Below are 25,145 nucleotides of genomic sequence, written 5' to 3'. Positions count from 1 at the left end.
GTCTGTTGAAGTGTACAGTATCTGTGTGTGTGCATGACCGTCGGTGCTCTCTGCTCACTCGGGTTCAGAGGTACAGGGAGGAGGCTCAGCAGGAGTAGAGGCAGCTGCTTCATCACAAACATGCCAGGTGCAGGCGGTAAAGGCCCTTTCTGTTTCCTCTCAACCCTCCTGCCAAAGCCATAGAACTCTGCCGAGGTGAACCAGACAACACAATATAGACATTTTTCCCTGTTCCTACATGGAAACACAAGATCAAACGGGCATTTTTTTTTGGCATAAATATGTATATCATATCGGACTCAGTTTGTTCCTGTTATTGTTTTTGCACTGTACTTGTCATCCATTCCAGTGAAACGATGCAGAAGGTTGTAGGTTGTGCAATAGTGCCATCTAGAGGTGAAGTAACATCACACTGCCCGTGCTCTTGTCTCGTCACGGTGTTTGCGTGTTTCTCCCTCTCTGCACACTCATGGGAATGTGCTGTCAGGCAGGACTCAGCGTTATATTCACAATATGTGGAAAATATATTGATATTGAATGTTCAAATATGAGGATATGTATAATGTATAGGTTGACTTTGCTCTACCTACACTTCTGGCAGAGCAGCAGTTGCAATGCGAACACATAATTAAACGGTGTATTTATAGGAACAGATTTCTTGCCTATGGCAGACAAAGTGATTTTAAACGTGTAAAAGGTTTCATTCACAGATGATTTATTACTATCACACCCTGGAGACTTTATAAAGAGCACTGCTGCAAAAGCAGCCTAAACAAACTTGTACAGTAGGTCACGCTGGTTTAGTTTTTCATCAAAATGCTTTTTTTCTTTTACTATTATTTTTGAAAACGTTACAGCACTGGTGGACATTTCCTACCAAATAAGAACTAGACACTACTGTTATGTAGTGGTTAATTGGAAAACTGTTTTATCACGAATTTCTTATTTAGAAATAATTAAAATTTTATTTGATGTTTTTTTTTTTTTTGGATGGATACTGTTATTGCAGTGATGCTGTAATTAAACTGTCTTCACCCCAGTAGAATAATTGCATGACTCCATCACTGAAGTGGAGGGTTTGCTTTGGAGGGGAAACGCACAGTGTCTCTTTAGTAGCATGGTGGTTGGATCCCACATTTGTTTCTTATGTAACATTGTAAATAGCTGCTAAGACAGCATATCTATTGGACAAGCACATATTATACATACTTTGCACGTGCAGTATTTAATAGAAAGCAGTGTGTGCTGCAGGTTTAGCAAATGGCCCATCATTTGTAAGCTCTGTCTGGACTATATCACTTTTTGAGGTCATCCTTCTTTCTGTCAGTCTGCCTTTTTATCGATGGCACAAACATATGTCACATCATGGAACACATGAGTGCTCCACAGCCAGCGCTGCTCAACACAGCAGGGAACTGTTCTTGCGTGGGTAAAGTCATAGGAGAGAATAGGTTTCAGAACGCAGCGGTGCTGTTATAAGCGAAGGGCTGATAAGTAATCAGACTTCTTTTCCCATAACCAGTTGAGTCGCCCCTTCTAGCCAATAGAAAGAATGCAGGATTAAAATATTTGTTCACTAGCTTCATTTTTTGACCTCTTTTGACAAGAGTACGGTATTTCCTGGAGCCTTTTGCATATGGATAAACCTAGTATCAGTATACAACTGATATGTGAATCCATTTATCAAAAAAGAACGCCTCTTCTTACTCTTTCTTACCCAAACAAAAACGGTTTGACAAATACATTTCTCCCTAAGCTGCCTTAAGTCTCCTTTATACCGACAACACAAAAACAACAACAACAACTTATAATATAAGCCTTAAGCATCACAGCTGACAAGTGTTTGTTGTGTCCAAATAACTGCAATAGTACCTGAACTGTGCAGAGCCACAACTCCCGGAGCAGTTGCTGCCACCTGTGTCACCATCACCCCGTAGCCAAACTTCTCGCAGCTGCTCACCTACAGAAAACACACAGAAATCTCATACCCCTAGAAATATTTCAGCCTTTCACTATCACAGTTTTTGGTTATCAGGTAAAAAATGAATGAGAGTTTGGAAAAAGGATGGAAAAGGTTTAGGTCAAATGTAGTACTAATGTATCATAAAGGGAGATGTGTAAGTAAATCTGGGATTCTGGAAAGGCACAACATAATGTAGTTAAACATGCTGTGGAGAATTTAAATTGTAAATTGATATTGGAGTGTGCAGGCCCTTCATTAATTACAACACAATGCCACAACTAAAAATAGACAAAATATAATTACATTCCATAATTAAAGTGTAATGCCAAACTAGAGAAGCAATTACAATGGTGCGTAAACAATGGCAGTAAATTAAGCCCACGGGGGATCAGCTAAGGTTTGCAGCAAGCCTGAGTGTTTGTGTGTTTACAATTTGAATCTTAGACTCAGACCCTGTGACAAGGTCTGTGAAAACCACGTTTTTATGCCTGAAATACTACAGTACTACACTCCCACCAGATGAGCTCATGCAGCCTGTCACGAACCGGGACATACAACCATGACAAAACAGGAGATGCACACACAATTTATTGTGTTATTAATTTAGATCAACTGTGCTAATATAGTATACCAAAATGAAAACAATAACTCAAATTTCAGATATTTGAGGTTGTGCTGAAAATAATGGTGCCAAATAAGGCAAGAAAAACATATTTTAAAGGTGAAATATAGAGGTAAAATCAAAAATAGTCAAGAACGGCCAATTATACCCTGGACCACAGAGGGTTAAATTTGAAAACGGTTTAAAAAAAAACATCCCCATTCTAAAATGTCATGTGACAATCTGATTCATGAAGAGTGATGATGTCACAAGGACATGTGATGATGTCACAAGGACATGTGATGATGTCACAAGCACATGCCTTTGAGCCTTTGAAGTTTTTCTATAAATAGGGGTCAGGAGCAGCAAGTTTTAGTCAGTTTGTTCGCAGCCTTCAAACGTTCGACCAGAGCTATATTTGAAAGTATTTGTAAACCTCTGTAACATCACGCTCCAAAGCCCTGTGACGTTTCTGTGTTCTGTGACGTTGTCCCAAAGAAAGACCTTTAAATGCGATAAATAGCCTAAACGTTTTCGTTTATGACTAGTTTACCGTGTTATGACTGTGAACAGGGGGGAAGTCGCGCAAGAGAAATGTCGACCAAAACAATTGCAAGTAAGCCAAAGTCAGTTCCTAAAAGTCAACCCGCAGGTGTTTCCACCACCATCAGACCCTCCACTTCTGTAAGACCTCCATTAAGAATAACTGATGCAAAGAAAACCGCTCGGGTGGGAAAAACTCAGAATGGAAGACCGGCAGCTGTGAAACAGCCCCCGAAGAGGGATATGAAAAAGAATGTGGACAGTAAACTGGTCAGCTTAATTACAAATGAAATTGTATACAGTGGAGCGACTGTGTCATTTGATGACATCGCAGGGCAGGATCTGGCAAAGCAAGCACTTCAAGAAATTGTCATCCTTCCTGCCTTAAGACCTGATCTCTTTACTGGTCTGAGAGCTCCTGCACGTGGCTTGCTTTTATTTGGCCCACCAGGAAATGGGAAGACCATGCTCGCCAAAGCAGTTGCTGCAGAGTCTAATGCAACATTCTTCAACATCAGTGCTGCTAGTTTGACCTCCAAATATGTGGGAGAAGGCGAGAAGCTCGTACGAGCACTCTTTGCAGTTGCAAGAGAGAGACAGCCCTCAGTAATCTTCATCGATGAAGTGGACGGCTTGCTCTGTCAAAGGAGGGAGGGGGAGCACGACGCCTCTCGCCGTTTAAAAACTGAGTTCCTCATTGAGTTTGACGGGTTGCAGTCAGGAAAGGATGACAGAGTACTTGTAATGGGAGCAACGAACAGGCCCCAGGAGCTCGATGAAGCAATATTAAGGCGCTTTGCAAAAAGAGTATATGTGACCTTACCCGATGAGAAGACAAGATTTACGCTGCTGAAAAATCTTTTGGGAACGCACGGGAGTCCACTGAGCCAAGACGAACTGTCCTGTCTTGCAAAAGTGACTGAAGGATATTCAGGGAGCGATTTGACAGCATTAGCCAAAGATGCTGCACTTGGCCCAATAAGAGAGTTGGCACCAGAACAAGTCCGTGTTATAGCTGCTGCTGAGGTGCGCAACATTAAGATAAAAGACTTTGAGGATTCTCTGAAGCAAATCAAACCAACTGTTAGTCCAGCAACTCTTAACATGTACACCAAATAGAACAAAGATTTTGGTGGTCCTTCTTCAATAAATCCAAATCCAGTCAGGCTGGATGAAACAGAGTGCAAAAATAAAGAGCTTCTTCAAGAGAAAGAGCAACAGGAAAAAGAAAAAAAACGTATTCTCCAGGACTTGGAGAGAAGAAATCTACAACTGAACAAATTAATACAATGAAGGACAGAACACCTGAACTGGAAGGAGAAGTATTGGAAAAACGACGTTCAAAGATGCAGCGTAGGATCAATGAAATGGCGAAAAAACACTCAGAGGTCATTAATGAGATGTTGTTGAACTCAGACAACTTGAAGTGTGAAAACGCTGAAATGCTTGCACAAAAGCAGCAACAAGAGAAAATAAATGAAGACCTGCAGCGTAAGCTTCAAGAAATCACAAGAAGAAATGAGCAGTTAGAAAAGATGCACAAGGAAAAACAACAGCAAAATACAGACAAGTGCAATCTATTAAAAGAAATGGAGCAAAGATGCCAGAAACTTGAGAAGGAAGTTGAAGAAACAACCGATCAGTTGAGAACCCTCATCCTAGAGAAAAAAGTGGTCGTGGAAAAGCTCATGGAAAAGAAGAAAAAACGTTTCCGCTTCTTCTGGAGGAGGGACACTCCTGCTTTTTCTACTCTTTCTATTTTTTCTACTGCTGACGTCACCTCGTCTCCCTCCACCTCTGTTCCATCTTAATTTTCACCTCTCCTCTCCCCTTCTCTCCTAACACTTCTTCCCTCTCTCCTTCATCTTTTTTCACCCCAACCAGTCCCGGCAGTTGACTGCCCCTCGTGAGCCTGGTTCTGCCGGAAGTTTCTGCCCGTTTAAAGGCAGTTTTTCTTCCCCACTGTCGCCTAGTGCTTGCTCAGAGGGGATTGTTGGGGTTTTCTCTTTTCTTTTTTTTCCCCTTCTTATTACCATTTTCCTTTATTTACCGATTTGTTTTGTTTACTTTTCTTTTACGTTGTTTCTTTATTTACTTGTTTAACTTTTTTTCAACTTATGTAATAAACTAATAAACCAATTGAATTTATCCTCTGCGTATTTTACATCTAATCTTTAAAGAATATTTCCAAAACATTTTCAAACATCACGATCTGTCTTTTGTTTGCTTGTTAAAACCCCGTAAATGGTGAAGTAAAAACCCTGTGATATGGTTTAAAACATCAAAATAGACTAAACAACTAGTCTAAAACTAAGAGACACAGGATAAAGTTGGTGTGAAGGTTTCAGTCTGTGAATGAATCTAAGCACCATCACCTTAACTTTAAATTCATCTCTGTTACCCTCTTTGTGACTGAACTCTGACCGTGAGCACCACAGCCACTGCGCACCAGTCACACGCACTTTAAATCCATCACAGTAAACCAGTTAGTTTACCTCAGTTTGTTTTGCAGCACATTTCACAACATGCAAAAGCATAATGTGCCATGTACAGACTCAAAATCTGATTTAAAAACATGAGGACTGACCTGTAAGCTTTACATTTACAGTTTATCACATACCACTGAGCAGTTCTTACCTGTAATTCTAAGCCCTCTTCTTCCTTTTCTGGTTTAAAACATCAAATTAGACTAAACAACTAGTCTAAAACCAAGAGACACTTAAATATTAAGTTAAACCTCTGGGGTTGCCGGACGCGCCGGCGCGTCAAAATCACATGACCAATTTAAGACGACACAGCTACAAGATGCAGCGATTCAGAGGCTGTATCCCAATTCAGGGTCTGCAGCCTTAAAGGCCGCATTTTAAGGCCGATTACGTCACCATGCCAGTCTCCTATTGCCAGAGGCTGAAGTGTGTGTGCAGTCACCAGGTGATAATCTGATATCGTCTACTTCCCCACTGATGTTAAGTAATATGAAAAAAATAATGAATCCCACCTTAGGCCGAATGTGTGACTCTCTTCGTAGTGGAAGAGAGAATGAATCTTCCCATCCGAATTCACGGCAATCAGTCTGTCAATCAAATCCTGTGGAGTAAAATGAGAGGCTTTGAACAAGAATGCACCGGATAGGGTGCAAAACGAAAACTGTGTGGAAATTTACAATGGGTAAGGTGGAGAACGTATATCAGTCTCAGTGTGAGAGGGTTTATTTGAATGCGTTTGAAGTAAAACAAATGGGTGGGTGGTGTTTGGAGGCCAAATAAAAAGTGCAAACATGCCCTCAGATGGATGACAAAAAAAAACTGCAGTGTGTGGAAAAGAAGAAGAAGAAAAACACTTACAGGTATGGAGGTTGGCATCTCCCTCAGGGTGTATTCGCTTTTGTTGGCCAAAGACTGTCGGCCCAGCAGTTGCCACACCGACTGGGAAGAGGAGAGGAGGTTGACCAAGTACAGGAAGGACTGAAGAGGAAAGTAAATACAGCAGCTGTTAGAGAGAAAAAATGTATTTGCTTTTAAAGACCATTGTGAATGCATTTGTGCACGTCATGGATTGATCAAATCCTAACACATAATAATAATATAACACTATTCAACTACAAACACTACCGATAATATGACAAATAATATCTGTAGTATTCAAAGCAAAACAAAATGTAAAAAGAATTTATGATTGCAAAGATAAAACATGGTTTACCACACTCTCAAAACTGAATAAGACATATATTCTGAGCAGAGTGGTTGAGCAGAAACCTATTGCAGCCTGAAGAATATTAAACTACAGGAAAGCTCCCTGCATTTTTCACTGGGTCTGGTAGAACAGGGAAAACATATCATCAAAAGCATCAAAGGAAAAAAAGAGAGACACTTGCACAAACGAGCTACAACTTAGATTATATTAAACAGCTTCAAAGAAACGTAAAGAAAAAAACAAGATACGATGGATTTTTTTTTCTAAAATAGAAATATCTATACTTTCATGTGTCTTCTGATGTTTCTGTGCATGTGTGAACTTATCTTCATATGTACTACCAAACCTCCTACTGTACTTAGCACAGATTAAAGCAAAGACTCGAGTTAATTCACCAAAGTGCTGGTGTGTGTATATTTAGTTTTCCTTTGACCTCAGCATATATGTATAACCCACTGATAAGGCAGACTTTAAAGTCGCCTGTGGCAGGACACAGTTTACACATCACTGGCTGTCCGTATTCACTTGGCTAGTCTCTCTGAGAGAGATGACTTGGCTGCTGTCAGAGGCCAAGCATCAGACACACACAGACAGGCTCACGCTGGAGCTTGTTGAAGCTTTCCTGAGAGAAATTCTGCCAAAAACATAACTAAAAATGCAGTCTTATGAAAGTAAGGCTTATTTGCCCAGACACCCATAAACCAATCAGCAAAAAGCCTTTCTTGTTAACAAAATCACTATTGCCAGTTTCTTAAATATGAATATTCACAAGTGAATTTTCTACATGGCTGCTGGTATCACAGCAACACATGGACCACTATTCTGAGTCCTGGGTTAATAATAATTGGAATCAATTTAATTTTAATCAATTTAAACACCTTTGTAACCAGTGAGCTAAAAACATGATGGAAAAGCAAAACTTCTAAGAGATCTGTGTCTGTACTATTATGTAGATATCTAAAAATTGGGGCATTGTGGGCTCCAGGAAGTTTCTCCTTCTCCCTCTCTCTCTCACACACACACGCACGCACATACATACAATACCTTAATGCAACTCCTATCTGTGGGGTCAATGGGAGTTGGTTTGGGACGGACCACTCTGATGTCGTCACTGCTGCACTCAAGAACAGACCATAGCTCTAGTACCAGGGCCCGAATAAAGCCTGAGACAGAACACGGAGAAATTTGTTGTACCAAACATTTATTTGAAATAGCAGCAACTAAAATTATTAACAGTGCTTTAATAAATAAACGACTGACTTTGTTATTGTGTGCAATCTTTTAAAGAAATCTGTCTTTGCATTGCTGGCACCGTTTTGATTGGAGGATTTGAATCTCAGGAAGGAAGGAATTTATAATGCCACTCCCTTTGATCCCATTTAATCTCTTCCCTGTTGCACTTTGGCCTGTCAGTAACTACATTTGAATTTTGCAGCTCAAGCTTGCACATAAAGGCTGGATAAAAACGTTAATGCAATCAAAATGTACGCAGCCCTCGCTGGAAAACTGGGGATACAGTACAGTACATAAATGATGAAGCAAAGACAAAACATTAGTGTCATGGAAGAAGAAATAGTCAGTGCATCACGGGAAGCTCCCAGCAATAAAACCTGCATTTGTATTGACACATAAACCTTAATTTGTGAGCAATTTTCAGTGTATTTCAGTTAAATTAACGAGACAAATATAACAAAAGGGATTTTATACTTAGAAGAAGAATATGAAATTGAAATATTAAACTAAGAAAACTATAAATACTGCAGTTCTAGAGTTACAGATATACAATTAAGCTTTGCATATCAGTGCTGTATAACCCAGGGAATGTACTTTTTTTTTTTTTTATAATTGAATAGTAATGGAAATCATGAACTGTTTTTCAGAGGTCATAGATCAAATGAGCAGTAGAGTTTTTCTCACAGAATGGTTCTTTCACATAGAAAGCAGTGTGTGCTGCAGGTTTAGCAAATGGCCCATCATTTGTAAGCTCTGTCTGGACTATATCACTTTTTGAGGTCATCCTTCTTTCTGTCAGTCTGCCTTTTTATCGATGGCACAAACATATGTCACATCATGGAACACATGAGTGCTCCACAGCCAGCGCTGCTCAACACAGCAGGGAACTGTTCTTGCGTGGGTAAAGTCATAGGAGAGAATAGGTTTCAGAACGCAGCGGTGCTGTTATAAGCGAAGGGCTGATAAGTAATCAGACTTCTTTTCCCATAACCAGTTGAGTCGCCCCTTCTAGCCAATAGAAAGAATGCAGGATTAAAATATTTGTTCACTAGCTTCATTTTTTGACCTCTTTTGACAAGAGTACGGTATTTCCTGGAGCCTTTTGCATATGGATAAACCTAGTATCAGTATACAACTGATATGTGAATCCATTTATCAAAAAAGAACGCCTCTTCTTACTCTTTCTTACCCAAACAAAAACGGTTTGACAAATACATTTCTCCCTAAGCTGCCTTAAGTCTCCTTTATACCGACAACACAAAAACAACAACAACAACTTATAATATAAGCCTTAAGCATCACAGCTGACAAGTGTTTGTTGTGTCCAAATAACTGCAATAGTACCTGAACTGTGCAGAGCCACAACTCCCGGAGCAGTTGCTGCCACCTGTGTCACCATCACCCCGTAGCCAAACTTCTCGCAGCTGCTCACCTACAGAAAACACACAGAAATCTCATACCCCTAGAAATATTTCAGCCTTTCACTATCACAGTTTTTGGTTATCAGGTAAAAAATGAATGAGAGTTTGGAAAAAGGATGGAAAAGGTTTAGGTCAAATGTAGTACTAATGTATCATAAAGGGAGATGTGTAAGTAAATCTGGGATTCTGGAAAGGCACAACATAATGTAGTTAAACATGCTGTGGAGAATTTAAATTGTAAATTGATATTGGAGTGTGCAGGCCCTTCATTAATTACAACACAATGCCACAACTAAAAATAGACAAAATATAATTACATTCCATAATTAAAGTGTAATGCCAAACTAGAGAAGCAATTACAATGGTGCGTAAACAATGGCAGTAAATTAAGCCCACGGGGGATCAGCTAAGGTTTGCAGCAAGCCTGAGTGTTTGTGTGTTTACAATTTGAATCTTAGACTCAGACCCTGTGACAAGGTCTGTGAAAACCACGTTTTTATGCCTGAAATACTACAGTACTACACTCCCACCAGATGAGCTCATGCAGCCTGTCACGAACCGGGACATACAACCATGACAAAACAGGAGATGCACACACAATTTATTGTGTTATTAATTTAGATCAACTGTGCTAATATAGTATACCAAAATGAAAACAATAACTCAAATTTCAGATATTTGAGGTTGTGCTGAAAATAATGGTGCCAAATAAGGCAAGAAAAACATATTTTAAAGGTGAAATATAGAGGTAAAATCAAAAATAGTCAAGAACGGCCAATTATACCCTGGACCACAGAGGGTTAAATTTGAAAACGGTTTAAAAAAAAACATCCCCATTCTAAAATGTCATGTGACAATCTGATTCATGAAGAGTGATGATGTCACAAGGACATGTGATGATGTCACAAGGACATGTGATGATGTCACAAGCACATGCCTTTGAGCCTTTGAAGTTTTTCTATAAATAGGGGTCAGGAGCAGCAAGTTTTAGTCAGTTTGTTCGCAGCCTTCAAACGTTCGACCAGAGCTATATTTGAAAGTATTTGTAAACCTCTGTAACATCACGCTCCAAAGCCCTGTGACGTTTCTGTGTTCTGTGACGTTGTCCCAAAGAAAGACCTTTAAATGCGATAAATAGCCTAAACGTTTTCGTTTATGACTAGTTTACCGTGTTATGACTGTGAACAGGGGGGAAGTCGCGCAAGAGAAATGTCGACCAAAACAATTGCAAGTAAGCCAAAGTCAGTTCCTAAAAGTCAACCCGCAGGTGTTTCCACCACCATCAGACCCTCCACTTCTGTAAGACCTCCATTAAGAATAACTGATGCAAAGAAAACCGCTCGGGTGGGAAAAACTCAGAATGGAAGACCGGCAGCTGTGAAACAGCCCCCGAAGAGGGATATGAAAAAGAATGTGGACAGTAAACTGGTCAGCTTAATTACAAATGAAATTGTATACAGTGGAGCGACTGTGTCATTTGATGACATCGCAGGGCAGGATCTGGCAAAGCAAGCACTTCAAGAAATTGTCATCCTTCCTGCCTTAAGACCTGATCTCTTTACTGGTCTGAGAGCTCCTGCACGTGGCTTGCTTTTATTTGGCCCACCAGGAAATGGGAAGACCATGCTCGCCAAAGCAGTTGCTGCAGAGTCTAATGCAACATTCTTCAACATCAGTGCTGCTAGTTTGACCTCCAAATATGTGGGAGAAGGCGAGAAGCTCGTACGAGCACTCTTTGCAGTTGCAAGAGAGAGACAGCCCTCAGTAATCTTCATCGATGAAGTGGACGGCTTGCTCTGTCAAAGGAGGGAGGGGGAGCACGACGCCTCTCGCCGTTTAAAAACTGAGTTCCTCATTGAGTTTGACGGGTTGCAGTCAGGAAAGGATGACAGAGTACTTGTAATGGGAGCAACGAACAGGCCCCAGGAGCTCGATGAAGCAATATTAAGGCGCTTTGCAAAAAGAGTATATGTGACCTTACCCGATGAGAAGACAAGATTTACGCTGCTGAAAAATCTTTTGGGAACGCACGGGAGTCCACTGAGCCAAGACGAACTGTCCTGTCTTGCAAAAGTGACTGAAGGATATTCAGGGAGCGATTTGACAGCATTAGCCAAAGATGCTGCACTTGGCCCAATAAGAGAGTTGGCACCAGAACAAGTCCGTGTTATAGCTGCTGCTGAGGTGCGCAACATTAAGATAAAAGACTTTGAGGATTCTCTGAAGCAAATCAAACCAACTGTTAGTCCAGCAACTCTTAACATGTACACCAAATAGAACAAAGATTTTGGTGGTCCTTCTTCAATAAATCCAAATCCAGTCAGGCTGGATGAAACAGAGTGCAAAAATAAAGAGCTTCTTCAAGAGAAAGAGCAACAGGAAAAAGAAAAAAAACGTATTCTCCAGGACTTGGAGAGAAGAAATCTACAACTGAACAAATTAATACAATGAAGGACAGAACACCTGAACTGGAAGGAGAAGTATTGGAAAAACGATGTTCAAAGATGCAGCGTAGGATCAATGAAATGGCGAAAAAACACTCAGAGGTCATTAATGAGATGTTGTTGAACTCAGACAACTTGAAGTGTGAAAACGCTGAAATGCTTGCACAAAAGCAGCAACAAGAGAAAATAAATGAAGACCTGCAGCGTAAGCTTCAAGAAATCACAAGAAGAAATGAGCAGTTAGAAAAGATGCACAAGGAAAAACAACAGCAAAATACAGACAAGTGCAATCTATTAAAAGAAATGGAGCAAAGATGCCAGAAACTTGAGAAGGAAGTTGAAGAAACAACCGATCAGTTGAGAACCCTCATCCTAGAGAAAAAAGTGGTCGTGGAAAAGCTCATGGAAAAGAAGAAAAAACGTTTCCGCTTCTTCTGGAGGAGGGACACTCCTGCTTTTTCTACTCTTTCTATTTTTTCTACTGCTGACGTCACCTCGTCTCCCTCCACCTCTGTTCCATCTTAATTTTCACCTCTCCTCTCCCCTTCTCTCCTAACACTTCTTCCCTCTCTCCTTCATCTTTTTTCACCCCAACCAGTCCCGGCAGTTGACTGCCCCTCGTGAGCCTGGTTCTGCCGGAAGTTTCTGCCCGTTTAAAGGCAGTTTTTCTTCCCCACTGTCGCCTAGTGCTTGCTCAGAGGGGATTGTTGGGGTTTTCTCTTTTCTTTTTTTTCCCCTTCTTATTACCATTTTCCTTTATTTACCGATTTGTTTTGTTTACTTTTCTTTTACGTTGTTTCTTTATTTACTTGTTTAACTTTTTTTCAACTTATGTAATAAACTAATAAACCAATTGAATTTGTCCTCTGCGTATTTTACATCTAATCTTTAAAGAATATTTCCAAAACATTTTCAAACATCACGATCTGTCTTTTGTTTGCTTGTTAAAACCCCGTAAATGGTGAAGTAAAAACCCTGTGATATGGTTTAAAACATCAAAATAGACTAAACAACTAGTCTAAAACTAAGAGACACAGGATAAAGTTGGTGTGAAGGTTTCAGTCTGTGAATGAATCTAAGCACCATCACCTTAACTTTAAATTCATCTCTGTTACCCTCTTTGTGACTGAACTCTGACCGTGAGCACCACAGCCACTGCGCACCAGTCACACACACTTTAAATCCATCACAGTAAACCAGTTAGTTTACCTCAGTTTGTTTTGCAGCACATTTCACAACATGCAAAAGCATAATGTGCCATGTATAGACTCAAAATCTGATTTAAAAACATGAGGACTGACCTGTAAGCTTTACATTTACAGTTTATCACATACCACTGAGCAGTTCTTACCTGTAATTCTAAGCCCTCTTCTTCCTTTTCTGGTTTAAAACATCAAATTAGACTAAACAACTAGTCTAAAACCAAGAGACACTTAAATATTAAGTTAAACCTCTGGGGTTGCCGGACGCGCCGGCGCGTCAAAATCACATGACCAATTTAAGACGACACAGCTACAAGATGCAGCGATTCAGAGGCTGTATCCCAATTCAGGGTCTGCAGCCTTAAAGGCCGCATTTTAAGGCCGATTACGTCACCATGCCAGTCTCCTATTGCCAGAGGCTGAAGTGTGTGTGCAGTCACCAGGTGATAATCTGATATCGTCTACTTCCCCACTGATGTTAAGTAATATGAAAAAAATAATGAATCCCACCTTAGGCCGAATGTGTGACTCTCTTCGTAGTGGAAGAGAGAATGAATCTTCCCATCCGAATTCACGGCAATCAGTCTGTCAATCAAATCCTGTGGAGTAAAATGAGAGGCTTTGAACAAGAATGCACCGGATAGGGTGCAAAACGAAAACTGTGTGGAAATTTACAATGGGTAAGGTGGAGAACGTATATCAGTCTCAGTGTGAGAGGGTTTATTTGAATGCGTTTGAAGTAAAACAAATGGGTGGGTGGTGTTTGGAGGCCAAATAAAAAGTGCAAACATGCCCTCAGATGGATGACAAAAAAAAACTGCAGTGTGTGGAAAAGAAGAAGAAGAAAAACACTTACAGGTATGGAGGTTGGCATCTCCCTCAGGGTGTATTCGCTTTTGTTGGCCAAAGACTGTCGGCCCAGCAGTTGCCACACCGACTGGGAAGAGGAGAGGAGGTTGACCAAGTACAGGAAGGACTGAAGAGGAAAGTAAATACAGCAGCTGTTAGAGAGAAAAAATGTATTTGCTTTTAAAGACCATTGTGAATGCATTTGTGCACGTCATGGATTGATCAAATCCTAACACATAATAATAATATAACACTATTCAACTACAAACACTACCGATAATATGACAAATAATATCTGTAGTATTCAAAGCAAAACAAAATGTAAAAAGAATTTATGATTGCAAAGATAAAACATGGTTTACCACACTCTCAAAACTGAATAAGACATATATTCTGAGCAGAGTGGTTGAGCAGAAACCTATTGCAGCCTGAAGAATATTAAACTACAGGAAAGCTCCCTGCATTTTTCACTGGGTCTGGTAGAACAGGGAAAATATATCATCAAAAGCATCAAAGGAAAAAAAGAGAGACACTTGCACAAACGAGCTACAACTTAGATTATATTAAACAGCTTCAAAGAAACGTAAAGAAAAAAACAAGATACGATGGATTTTTTTTTCTAAAATAGAAATATCTATACTTTCATGTGTCTTCTGATGTTTCTGTGCATGTGTGAACTTATCTTCATATGTACTACCAAACCTCCTACTGTACTTAGCACAGATTAAAGCAAAGACTCGAGTTAATTCACCAAAGTGCTGGTGTGTGTATATTTAGTTTTCCTTTGACCTCAGCATATATGTATAACCCACTGATAAGGCAGACTTTAAAGTCGCCTGTGGCAGGACACAGTTTACACATCACTGGCTGTCCGTATTCACTTGGCTAGTCTCTCTGAGAGAGATGACTTGGCTGCTGTCAGAGGCCAAGCATCAGACACACACAGACAGGCTCACGCTGGAGCTTGTTGAAGCTTTCCTGTTAGAAGAATTTAAGTTGTACTATGATTTATTCACTTATGCATTAAGGTTTTATTACTTAGCATGCTTCAGAATGTTCATATATTTCACAGGGACATTAGAAGTAACTCTTAAAGTTTAAACTGCAGATGTCTATTATTAAAAGATACCTCCGTTATGAAGCTTTCGAATGTATTACAATGCTCATATATTTGTGTATCACATGCCATTACATCCTGTCACGTACACACACACACACACACAGAACACACACACATGCTGATAAATATGCTTGGAAAACAGGAAATGCAACTGTCCCTTTGTATAAATAAATCTGACTGCAAGGCCTCGGGTGTGGATCTCCTTCGAGCTTCCACCCGTGCACGTCTTCATTGTTGAACCTTGAACAACAGTCTGAGTGTTTTTATTCAACCTGTAGAATGTCTTGTTTAATTTAAATAAACCATTGACATTAAAATGGTCCTTCGAGCCGGAGTGGACATTAGTGGACATTATTGGACATTATTGGACGTTAATTACCAATAATTAGGGCTAATTTTGCTCCAACAGAGTGACCTCGTCGTTCCCTGATATCGTGGAGAGCCCGCGCTGAAGTCTGTCGACAGCCTCCTTTCTACAAAGGAGTAAAGACCAACTACGTGAATTCGGGGTTGGCCAGCGTTCCTTAGCAAAGTGGTCCACGGTCCTGGGAACGAGGGGGAATCTCTGACCGGCACTTAAAACGTGGAGCCAGGTGAATATTAACACTCAAAACACATCGCGATAATATCGTTTCATTATCTGACACTGTCCTGAGGTGTAAAGGCTCGTCTACAGAGACTGGTAGCCATAGTGGAACTCGCTTCTTTCAAATGGAACTGGCAGTCTCCAGGAGACTCGTTTCGAGAAGCTGGCAGTTTAAATAAATTAGTCTGGGACTAAAATAGAGGATGTGTCAGTAGATAAGAAATAATACGCCGCGTTTGTGAAGTTATCTGTGTGAGTAATAAGGACGTGAATGTATTTTGACAAGGGACATTAGGACCCTACATCACTCCTACTGTAATCCTGTGATAACTGATATACTGGTGATAAAGGGAGAAGGTTGCGCTTCATCGCATAAAATTAAGGCCGCCCCTGACAATAGGACAAGGGTAGAAGGCTGCCTTAATAACCACCCCTGATTCTCATACCAGAGAAAGTTACACAGTTCTGTCTTCCTATTAATAAAATCTAAAGTGTAAAGAAAAAACAAAATAAAGGAAAAATGGGGAATAAACAAACAAAACCAGAATTAACTGCAGATGAACAATGGTTAGAGGAAAAAATGTCCAGGCGCCGGACAGATAAGTGCTAATCGTTGGAGAAATCCTAAGACACTAAAAGACTCAACTTGGGAAGGAAAATGCAATCCAACAGCAATAGCTAATTTAGATAAAAAATTACAAGAGGAACCTTACAAACAGAACTAAACAATGAAATATAGTTGGCATGACGATCATGCCCAGATTGTGTAAAATAAATAAAAGGAAATCATTCACATGAAAACCTTTTCTATAAAAAGAGAGATGCATAAGGTAGATTAAGGCTGTGTCATTGTTCAGCCAAGGAAAGTGTGTGAAAAGGTAAATGTCTCCAGCCTGGATGACGGGTGGGACTGCAGCCCACCCAGAGCCCTTGATGGATACAAAATAAAATATAGAAACAAAAAAAATAATAAATTACTTGGTTCGACAGGCAACAGAGAGAATGAATGTGACTGAAGGTTGGATCGGAGATGAGGCAAACAGAAGACCAGTCTAAAAAGTAGGCACAAACCTGTTCAGAGAAAAAGCAAATTTGTACAGATTGGATGAATACTAAATTATCTGTTTGCTGAGTAAGATGATCCTAAACTATTAAATTGGCTCAGTAGTAGTATAGTGATTTACACTGATAAATGTTGTAATATACTGTTGTCATTATATAGAAAGAAAAAGATGATAATATTAATAAAAATATAATATTAATGACAAGAAGTATCCTAGTCAGTATGATGTGAGATGGATAATTGTTATGAAGTAGTCTGCATCAAGTTTAAGGTTTGCTCAAACTCAGTATAATGACATATGAGATGAAGAAAATAAAGGCAATATCTAAACCAATTAGGTGCATAGAGGCACTTAACCTGCTTGAAAACTTGTCATTTAGCCTAGATAAATATTACTGAGATGTAGAGCACATTTATAATGACAACTAATAAGCCAAACCCTGTAGATAACAGCTAAAGCTACAAGATTGAGAAGCTGATTTAAATATGTGGACACTACTAAGCTAATGAGCGAGTTAAACGTTTTTATTTATTTGTTTCCGAGCGGAAGCTGCACAGGGAGCAGTCTATCAATGAATAGAAAACACACATACACAAAGTGTTACATGTGAGATTATTTTTGGAAAGAATCAGAAGTGGGATGGTTTTGAATTAAGAAATCAGTGAAAAGATGCATGAATTACACCTGATTATAACATGCAGAGGCAATGAAGAAAGCAGCTTACACTCACTGAACATTAACATGCATAGGAAAAGTACTGAAGACCTGCTTACACTTATACACATAACATAAGTTGGTATTTCTGACCAGAGAGAGGGAAACGGGTAGTTTAAGTACTCAGGATAATAATGAAAATGTCTTAGTTGTGTTTCTTCAGGAGCAAAACAGACCTGGACAAGCAGAAAATGCATTAACCTTACAAGGACAAGCTCGTGGAGATTAATGCATAGAGACTGATTAAACCGGGCTAAGAACACAAACATGCGCAATGAAGAACAGCTTACTATTTGTATGAGTGATAGAATGTGAGCTCAGTTTTCCCTCACACTTCTGCTCTGTTTCAGTAGCAGCATTTTTCTTTTTGTGTCCTGACTCATGTATGTTTTGTTTTTGTTTTTTGTTTTATTTGATTATTTTATTTTGTCGGTTTGGAAACAAATTTGTGGCAATGCCCAGTTTTAGAGCTGTAAACTGTGAGCAATTCAAAGTTTAAATATATATATATAGAGAGAGAGATGGAATAAGAAAACTTTAACTTCAAAGTTGAAATATGTAAGATGAGTGAAATGTGTGAATTCTTTGAGAAACAAGAAATTATTTAAACATGCCTTGTAACTGAGAGGGCAGAATGATCGCTGTTGGCACCTGTAGATGAAACAGACATTGCAAACTTGCCAAAATCCCTATGGTCCACTGGACCAACAGATGTCGGCCTGATAAAAAACGCTGACTCAATACAAGTAAAGGTAATTTCAAAACACAGACCAATGAAGCCGCAATATCCACTATCTGCAGAAGCAAAGGCAGGAATTCGCCCAGTGATTGCAGACATGGAAAAAGCGGGAATATTAGTAAAAACAAATGAAACAATTTGTAACACGCCTATCTTCCCAATTAAAAAGGCAAACACAGGAAAGTATAGGCTTGTACATTACCTGAGAGCCATCAACGAGATAACTGAGCAAATTCCACCAGTAGTTGCCAATCCTCACACCATCTTAAATCAAGTGACACGGAAAGAACAGTGGTTTTCAGTGATAGACTTATCAAACGCGTTCTTCTCTGTACCACTGCACCCTGGCTCACGCGGGTTGTTTGGTTTCACATTTGATGGGCAAAAATACACCTACACAAGGCTACCACAGGGTTTCCAAAACAGCCCCACCCTGTATGCAGAAGCTTTAAAGAAATCTATGTCTTTTTGCACTCTGCCTGCTCCAGGACAATTCCTATTATATGTAGACGACATCCTGGTCACCGGACACACGCAGGTCGACTGCAAAGCAAATACTTTGAAGGTATTGAGACATCTGGCAGAACAGGGTCACAAAGTCTCACAACACAAGCTACAGCTCTGGAGCCAGGAAGTTACATACCTTGGCCACAAACTCACAGGAGAGGGCAGGACACTGTTAGACAGCAGAAAACTAGCAGTGCAGAACGCAGCAAAACCTCTCACAAAGCAGCAAATGATGAGCTATTTAGGCCTATGTAATTTCTGCAGATGCTGGATTCCCGAATACGCACTTTTAGTGCAGCCTCTGCAGGATCTGATCTATGGCAAACACTTAGCTCTAAAAGACAAAATAGAGTGGACACCAAAAGCAGAAAAAGCATTTCATGATCTAAAACTTGCGCTACAAACACGTACAGTTTTAGCATTGCCAGACTATGACAAGCCTTTCTATTTGCATGTAGACGGAGGCTCAGGCTACATGAGAGCAGTGCTAACTCAAGCATTTGGCGAGAAGCAAAGGCCTCTAGCATTTTACTCATGCAGATTAGACTCAGTAGCAGCAGGACTACCGTCGTGCGTGCAAGCTTGTGCGGCTGCAGCGGAAGCAGTGAAAAAGTCCGCTGACCTTATCCTCGGACACACCCTGATTATCAAGGTGCCACACGCTGTGACCTCGATCCTACTGCAAGCAAATCTATCATATCTGACACATGCAAGACAGCTTTCATATGTAGGCATCCTATTGTCACAGTCGCACATCACAATCGAGAAATGTGGTCAGCCAAACCCAAGCACTCTCCTCCCCACAGAGGAGGATGGTGAACAACACTGTTGTATGCAAAAATTAGATGAGGACACGAAACCAAGAGCAGATATCTATAGCACACCACAGCAAAGCTACAAGAACGTTTTTGTAGATGGCTCTGCAGCAAAAGATAGCTTGGGGAAAAGCCGTGTGGGTTATGCAGTAACCACAACTGATACTGTAATAGAGGCAGAGCCCCTCACCTCCTCTCACTCAGCCCAGAGTGCTGAGCTAACTGCTGTTATTAGAGCTTGTGAGCTACACAAAGGCGAAGCAATAAACATCCACACTGACAGCCAATACGTTTTCGCTGCAGTTCATCATTTCGCTAAGATATGGCAAAACAGAGGAATGGTAACGTCCACTAAACTGGATGACCTTTAACTAGCGAACCCATAGACAAGTCAATCAGAGAAACCACACTAGCAGAATGGATGACTGAACTGTTAAAAAAACAAAGACATAGTACTGAACAACCAACTGCCGGATGATTCTTCTCCAGTTTCTTCCAGATTGAAGCCAGGTGATTGGATCCTGATCAAGGTCCTCCAGCGGAAAAGCTGGAGCACACCAAGGTGGGAAGGCCCCTATCAGGTTCTTCTGACGACCCCTACAGCCTGCAAAATAGCTGAAAGGCCGTCGTGGATACACCAGAGTCACACTAAGAAGGTTGAGCCCAACACATAGACTCCAGCTCTCTCCAAACCTCTTTGTGTACCGCCTGGTGGGGAGTAGGGTCACAGGTGGCAACACAGGTGATTTCGCTCCTCTGGCCAGGGGTCGCCACACGGGAGGCCTAAAGAGGCTGCAGTCGGGAAGATCGCTCCCTTGACTCAAACCTAGCCTACCTGCCCGGTGTGGGGACCAATCGTGATGCCTGACATGGAGATGGAGATGGAGGAATTAGAGGAGCTGGAGGAGGAGCAGACGAGCAGCCCAGAAGAAGAAGCCCCCAGAAGCCCACAATGGAGAGATCGCTTAAACCCCCAGAACTGGTCTGAAAACTGCTACTTGACCATATGCATAACCCTGTGTTTTCTATTCATCATCTCAGTGTTTACAGCACTCGCCGCCATCTGCATGGACATAGCCTGCAGGGACAACCCCTGCAATCCCTACTGTCCAAGAGGATATGGTGTTGACCCCAATGGCACCAACCCCTGCGACCTATGGAAACAAGACCAAGAGATCACCCACAGTAAAAGATGGACACACGACGATTCACACCTATGTGACCTGACACAGGACCATGACCACCCCTGGATGAACAACGCTTGGTACCGCTATGTGTACGATAGAACACATACATTCCAGACAACATACACTCACCTAACATGACCGACGCTCTAAACGTGCTGAAACAAATTAGAAATGCAGAACAAAAAGACAAAATATTAGATCCTGAAGATTGGTTAACATGGTTATTGAACGGATGGTGGAGGTCCCTGTTGATTAAAGGACTTGTTGGAATTGCCTCCTTACTCTTATTAATGTGTGTTTTCACAACCTGTGTAATACCCTGCTTTAAGAAAATGGTGTCAAATATGATAGCTCATTCCGTTAATGCTTATGTAGCAGTGCATAATCCCGCAGCCTATGACAGCGATCAGAACCCGGACAGTGAAGAAGATGACGACTATGTGTAGTTTCCGTCTGTACTTAGTCAATGACGTGGCAATTGAAAATGTTTCACAAGTGATTGTCTACTGAACTCAATAAAGTTACAGATGAAATATTTGAACAACAGGAGGGAATGTTAGAAGAATTTAAGTTGTACTATGATTTATTCACTTATGCATTAAGGTTTTATTACTTAGCATGCTTCAGAATGTTCATATATTTCACAGGGACATTAGAAGTAACTCTTAAAGTTTAAACTGCAGATGTCTATTATTAAAAGATACCTCCGTTATGAAGCTTTCGAATGTATTGCAATGCTCATATATTTGTGTATCACATGCCATTACATCCTGTCACGTACACACACACACACACACAGAACACACACACATGCTGATAAATATGCTTGAAAAACAGGAAATGCAACTGTCCCTTTGTATAAATAAATCTGACTGCAAGGCCTCGGGTGTGGATCTCCTTCGAGCTTCCACCCGTGCACGTCTTCATTGTTGAACCTTGAACAACAGTCTGAGTGTTTTTATTCAACCTGTAGAATGTCTTGTTTAATTTAAATAAACCATTGACATTTCCTGAGAGAAATTCTGCCAAAAACATAACTAAAAATGCAGTCTTATGAAAGTAAGGCTTATTTGCCCAGACACCCATAAACCAATCAGCAAAAAGCCTTTCTTGTTAACAAAATCACTATTGCCAGTTTCTTAAATATGAATATTCACAAGTGAATTTTCTACATGGCTGCTGGTATCACAGCAACACATGGACCACTATTCTGAGTCCTGGGTTAATAATAATTGGAATCAATTTAATTTTAATCAATTTAAACACCTTTGTAACCAGTGAGCTAAAAACATGATGGAAAAGCAAAACTTCTAAGAGATCTGTGTCTGTACTATTATGTAGATATCTAAAAATTGGGGCATTGTGGGCTCCAGGAAGTTTCTCCTTCTCCCTCTCTCTCACACACACACGCACGCACATACATACAATACCTTAATGCAACTCCTATCTGTGGGGTCAATGGGAGTTGGTTTGGGACGGACCACTCTGATGTCGTCACTGCTGCACTCAAGAACAGACCATAGCTCTAGTACCAGGGCCCGAATAAAGCCTGAGACAGAACACGGAGAAATTTGTTGTACCAAACATTTATTTGAAATAGCAGCAACTAAAATTATTAACAGTGCTTTAATAAATAAACGACTGACTTTGTTATTGTGTCCAATCTTTTAAAGAAATCTGTCTTTGCATTGCTGGCACCGTTTTGATTGGAGGATTTGAATCTCAGGAAGGAAGGAATTTATAATGCCACTCCCTTTGATCCCATTTAATCTCTTCCCTGTTGCACTTTGGCCTGTCAGTAACTACATTTGAATTTTGCAGCTCAAGCTTGCACATAAAGGCTGGATAAAAACGTTAATGCAATCAAAATGTACGCAGCCCTCGCTGGAAAACTGGGGATACAGTACAGTACATAAATGATGAAGCAAAGACAAAACATTAGTGTCATGGAAGAAGAAATAGTCAGTGCATCACGGGAAGCTCCCAGCAATAAAACCTGCATTTGTATTGACACATAAACCTTAATTTGTGAGCAATTTTCAGTGTATTTCAGTTAAATTAACGAGACAAATATAACAAAAGGGATTTTATACTTAGAAGAAGAATATGAAATTGAAATATTAAACTAAGAAAACTATAAATACTGCAGTTCTAGAGTTACAGATATACAATTAAGCTTTGCATATCAGTGCTGTATAACCCAGGGAATGTACTTTTTTTATATAATTGAATAGTAATGGAAATCATGAACTGTTTTTCAGAGGTCATAGATCAAATGAGCAGTAGAGTTTTTCTCACAGAATGGTTCTTTCACATAGAAAGCAGTGTGTGCTGCAGGTTTAGCAAATGGCCCATCATTTGTAAGCTCTGTCTGGACTATATCACTTTTTGAGGTCATCCTTCTTTCTGTCAGTCTGCCCAAAACATCAACGGTATCGGTGAAGACAGAAGACAGTGTTTTGTGCGACACATGGAATAGATGACAAAGATGCTGGACTGGAAGATCAAGTCTCAGACGCATTAGTGTGAGTAAGAGCATTTGGAAACCTGTCAGTTTCTTCGATATTGGCAGGAAATCTTTGACAGTGTTGAAGAGGGACATTAAGACTGCATAACAATATAGTCCAGTGTAATATCTTACTTTTTCGGTATCGTCCTTTAAGAAAGTTTCATTCAGCTCTGTCTTTTGCAACTGTGCTCGAAGCAGTCTGTTCTCCTCCAACAGCCGGTTTATTTCTGCTCTGCCCTGTTGACTGCACACACAGTCCTTCGTCTGCCCTTCAGCTTCCGTGACGCTGTCACTCCCATCACCACTGGATTTGTTACATCCATTTCATATGCTGGTTTGCCTGCAATAATGCCAAATCAAAAGCTATTCAGTCGACATGACGTGGTTCTGCAGCATCACACATTAGCATGTTTTATCTCATTATCTATGACCGCAGCGCATTGAAAAAACCCCCACTAAAAGCCTTTTAGTTTGGTCCTTTTACAGCATCCTGCCATGCGATTACATTTGTTCCTGACCACCGAGAACACTCACGTTAACTTTTATCGAGTGGAAAAAAAGTTAGCGTGTTTATATTATGCTAACATAGCTGTGTCGCTAGCGGTCACGTAGCACATCATTATATACCAGCTAGCCCAAGTTCAGTAACCCTACAAATGTCACTGCTGTTTAGTTTTCTGTCTTCATTTATGTTGGAAGTGATAAGAAAGCTGTACGTTTTAATTTGTTTCCAAAACCCCGCAGTCAGGACATGCTATATTGTATTTAGATAGAAGCTAGCGAGCTAACTTGCTGCTAACTTCTAACTCATATGTCATAAATTCCATTGTCATGGATGCCTGGATGTTTAACTCAGTTGTTACACCTGGTAGAGCAGAACGCTGATAATTTTATTAAAGATGAAAGACTTAAGACAGTGTTTTAACTCTCAGTAATGCCACAGTGATCATTTGATATATGGACCTGCAGCAGAGTTTAGGCCCAGACACGGCTAGTGACGTCAGACTCAACAATCGGATAGTGATATGAATTACTTTAGAACTCACCGGAGAGAAAATGCCGCGAGCAAACCAACAAAAAGCTGGGGATTGCACGGAACTCGATATCCGCTCGTCTCACCGCTGCAATCCATGCCTGGCGTCTTTGTTTGGTGGATACATGGGATCCCTCACGTTGCCGCCAGGATGGAAAACGATGAAAAGATTAATCCAGTTTCTTGCCTTCACGATCGTGAGCTTTAACGTTGCAACCGACTACACAACACGTACCATAGCTGAAGCTGTATCCTTTGTCTGGCCTACTGTGATGGCGGCAGGGGGCGTGGCCCGCCTCATGTAACGTCACGCTCCAAAGCCCTGTGACGTTTCTGTGTTCTGTGACGTTGTCCCAAAGACGTTGTCCACCTCTGTTGGAGGGAGTAATGTGGGTGACTGTGTAGTGTAGTTGGTGTAATAGTTTTCGACTCCACACAGTCACTGCTTTGCTGTGCTTCTGCAGCGTATCCAGTAATGGTGACAAATCCTCCAGCGTTGCAATAGGAAGCTGCTCTTAAGCGCAGAAAGAATTGTTTCCAGGGATTTCTATTTGTATCCAGCTTGGCGTGCAGGATCCTTTGTGTAATCTATGCTTACATATGTATTTTACACACAGACAATGTGAAAAATACAACACATTGCTATGGATTGATGCTGAAAGTGCTAATTGCACTAAAAAATTTAGCTGAAAAAATAACACCAACTAAATAGATAAGCATGTCTGTTAACAAAAAAACCCAAACGCTTTACCCAACTGGGGTTTTTCAACTACCTCAGGGACAAAGCTTTACCAAAATCTTCCAACTCAGACCCTGTGACAAGGTCTGTGAAAACCACGTTTTTATGCCTGAAATTCTACAGTACTACACTCCCACCAGATGAGCTCATGCAGCCTGTCACGAACCGGGACATACAACCATG

The 25,145-nt window shown here is 40.6% G+C and overlaps 2 pseudogenes; both read left to right on the top strand.

Moving 5' to 3' along the window:
* Positions 1 to 3,158: 3,158 nt before the first annotated feature.
* LOC146618542 (spastin pseudogene) lies at positions 3,159 to 4,400 on the top strand (annotated as a pseudogene).
* Positions 4,401 to 10,663: 6,263 nt separating this feature from the next.
* LOC146618541 (spastin pseudogene) lies at positions 10,664 to 11,731 on the top strand (annotated as a pseudogene).
* Positions 11,732 to 25,145: the final 13,414 nt, after the last annotated feature.

The sequence above is a fragment of the Diplotaxodon limnothrissa genome, linkage group LG14 (genome assembly GCF_057381915.1).
Source record: "Diplotaxodon limnothrissa isolate DT_005_m linkage group LG14, D_limnothrissa_male_GT1.1, whole genome shotgun sequence".
NCBI classification, from domain to species: Eukaryota; Metazoa; Chordata; class Actinopteri; order Cichliformes; family Cichlidae; genus Diplotaxodon; species Diplotaxodon limnothrissa.
Note: the sequence above shows the minus strand (reverse complement) of the source record. Positions and strands in the feature narration are given on the sequence as shown.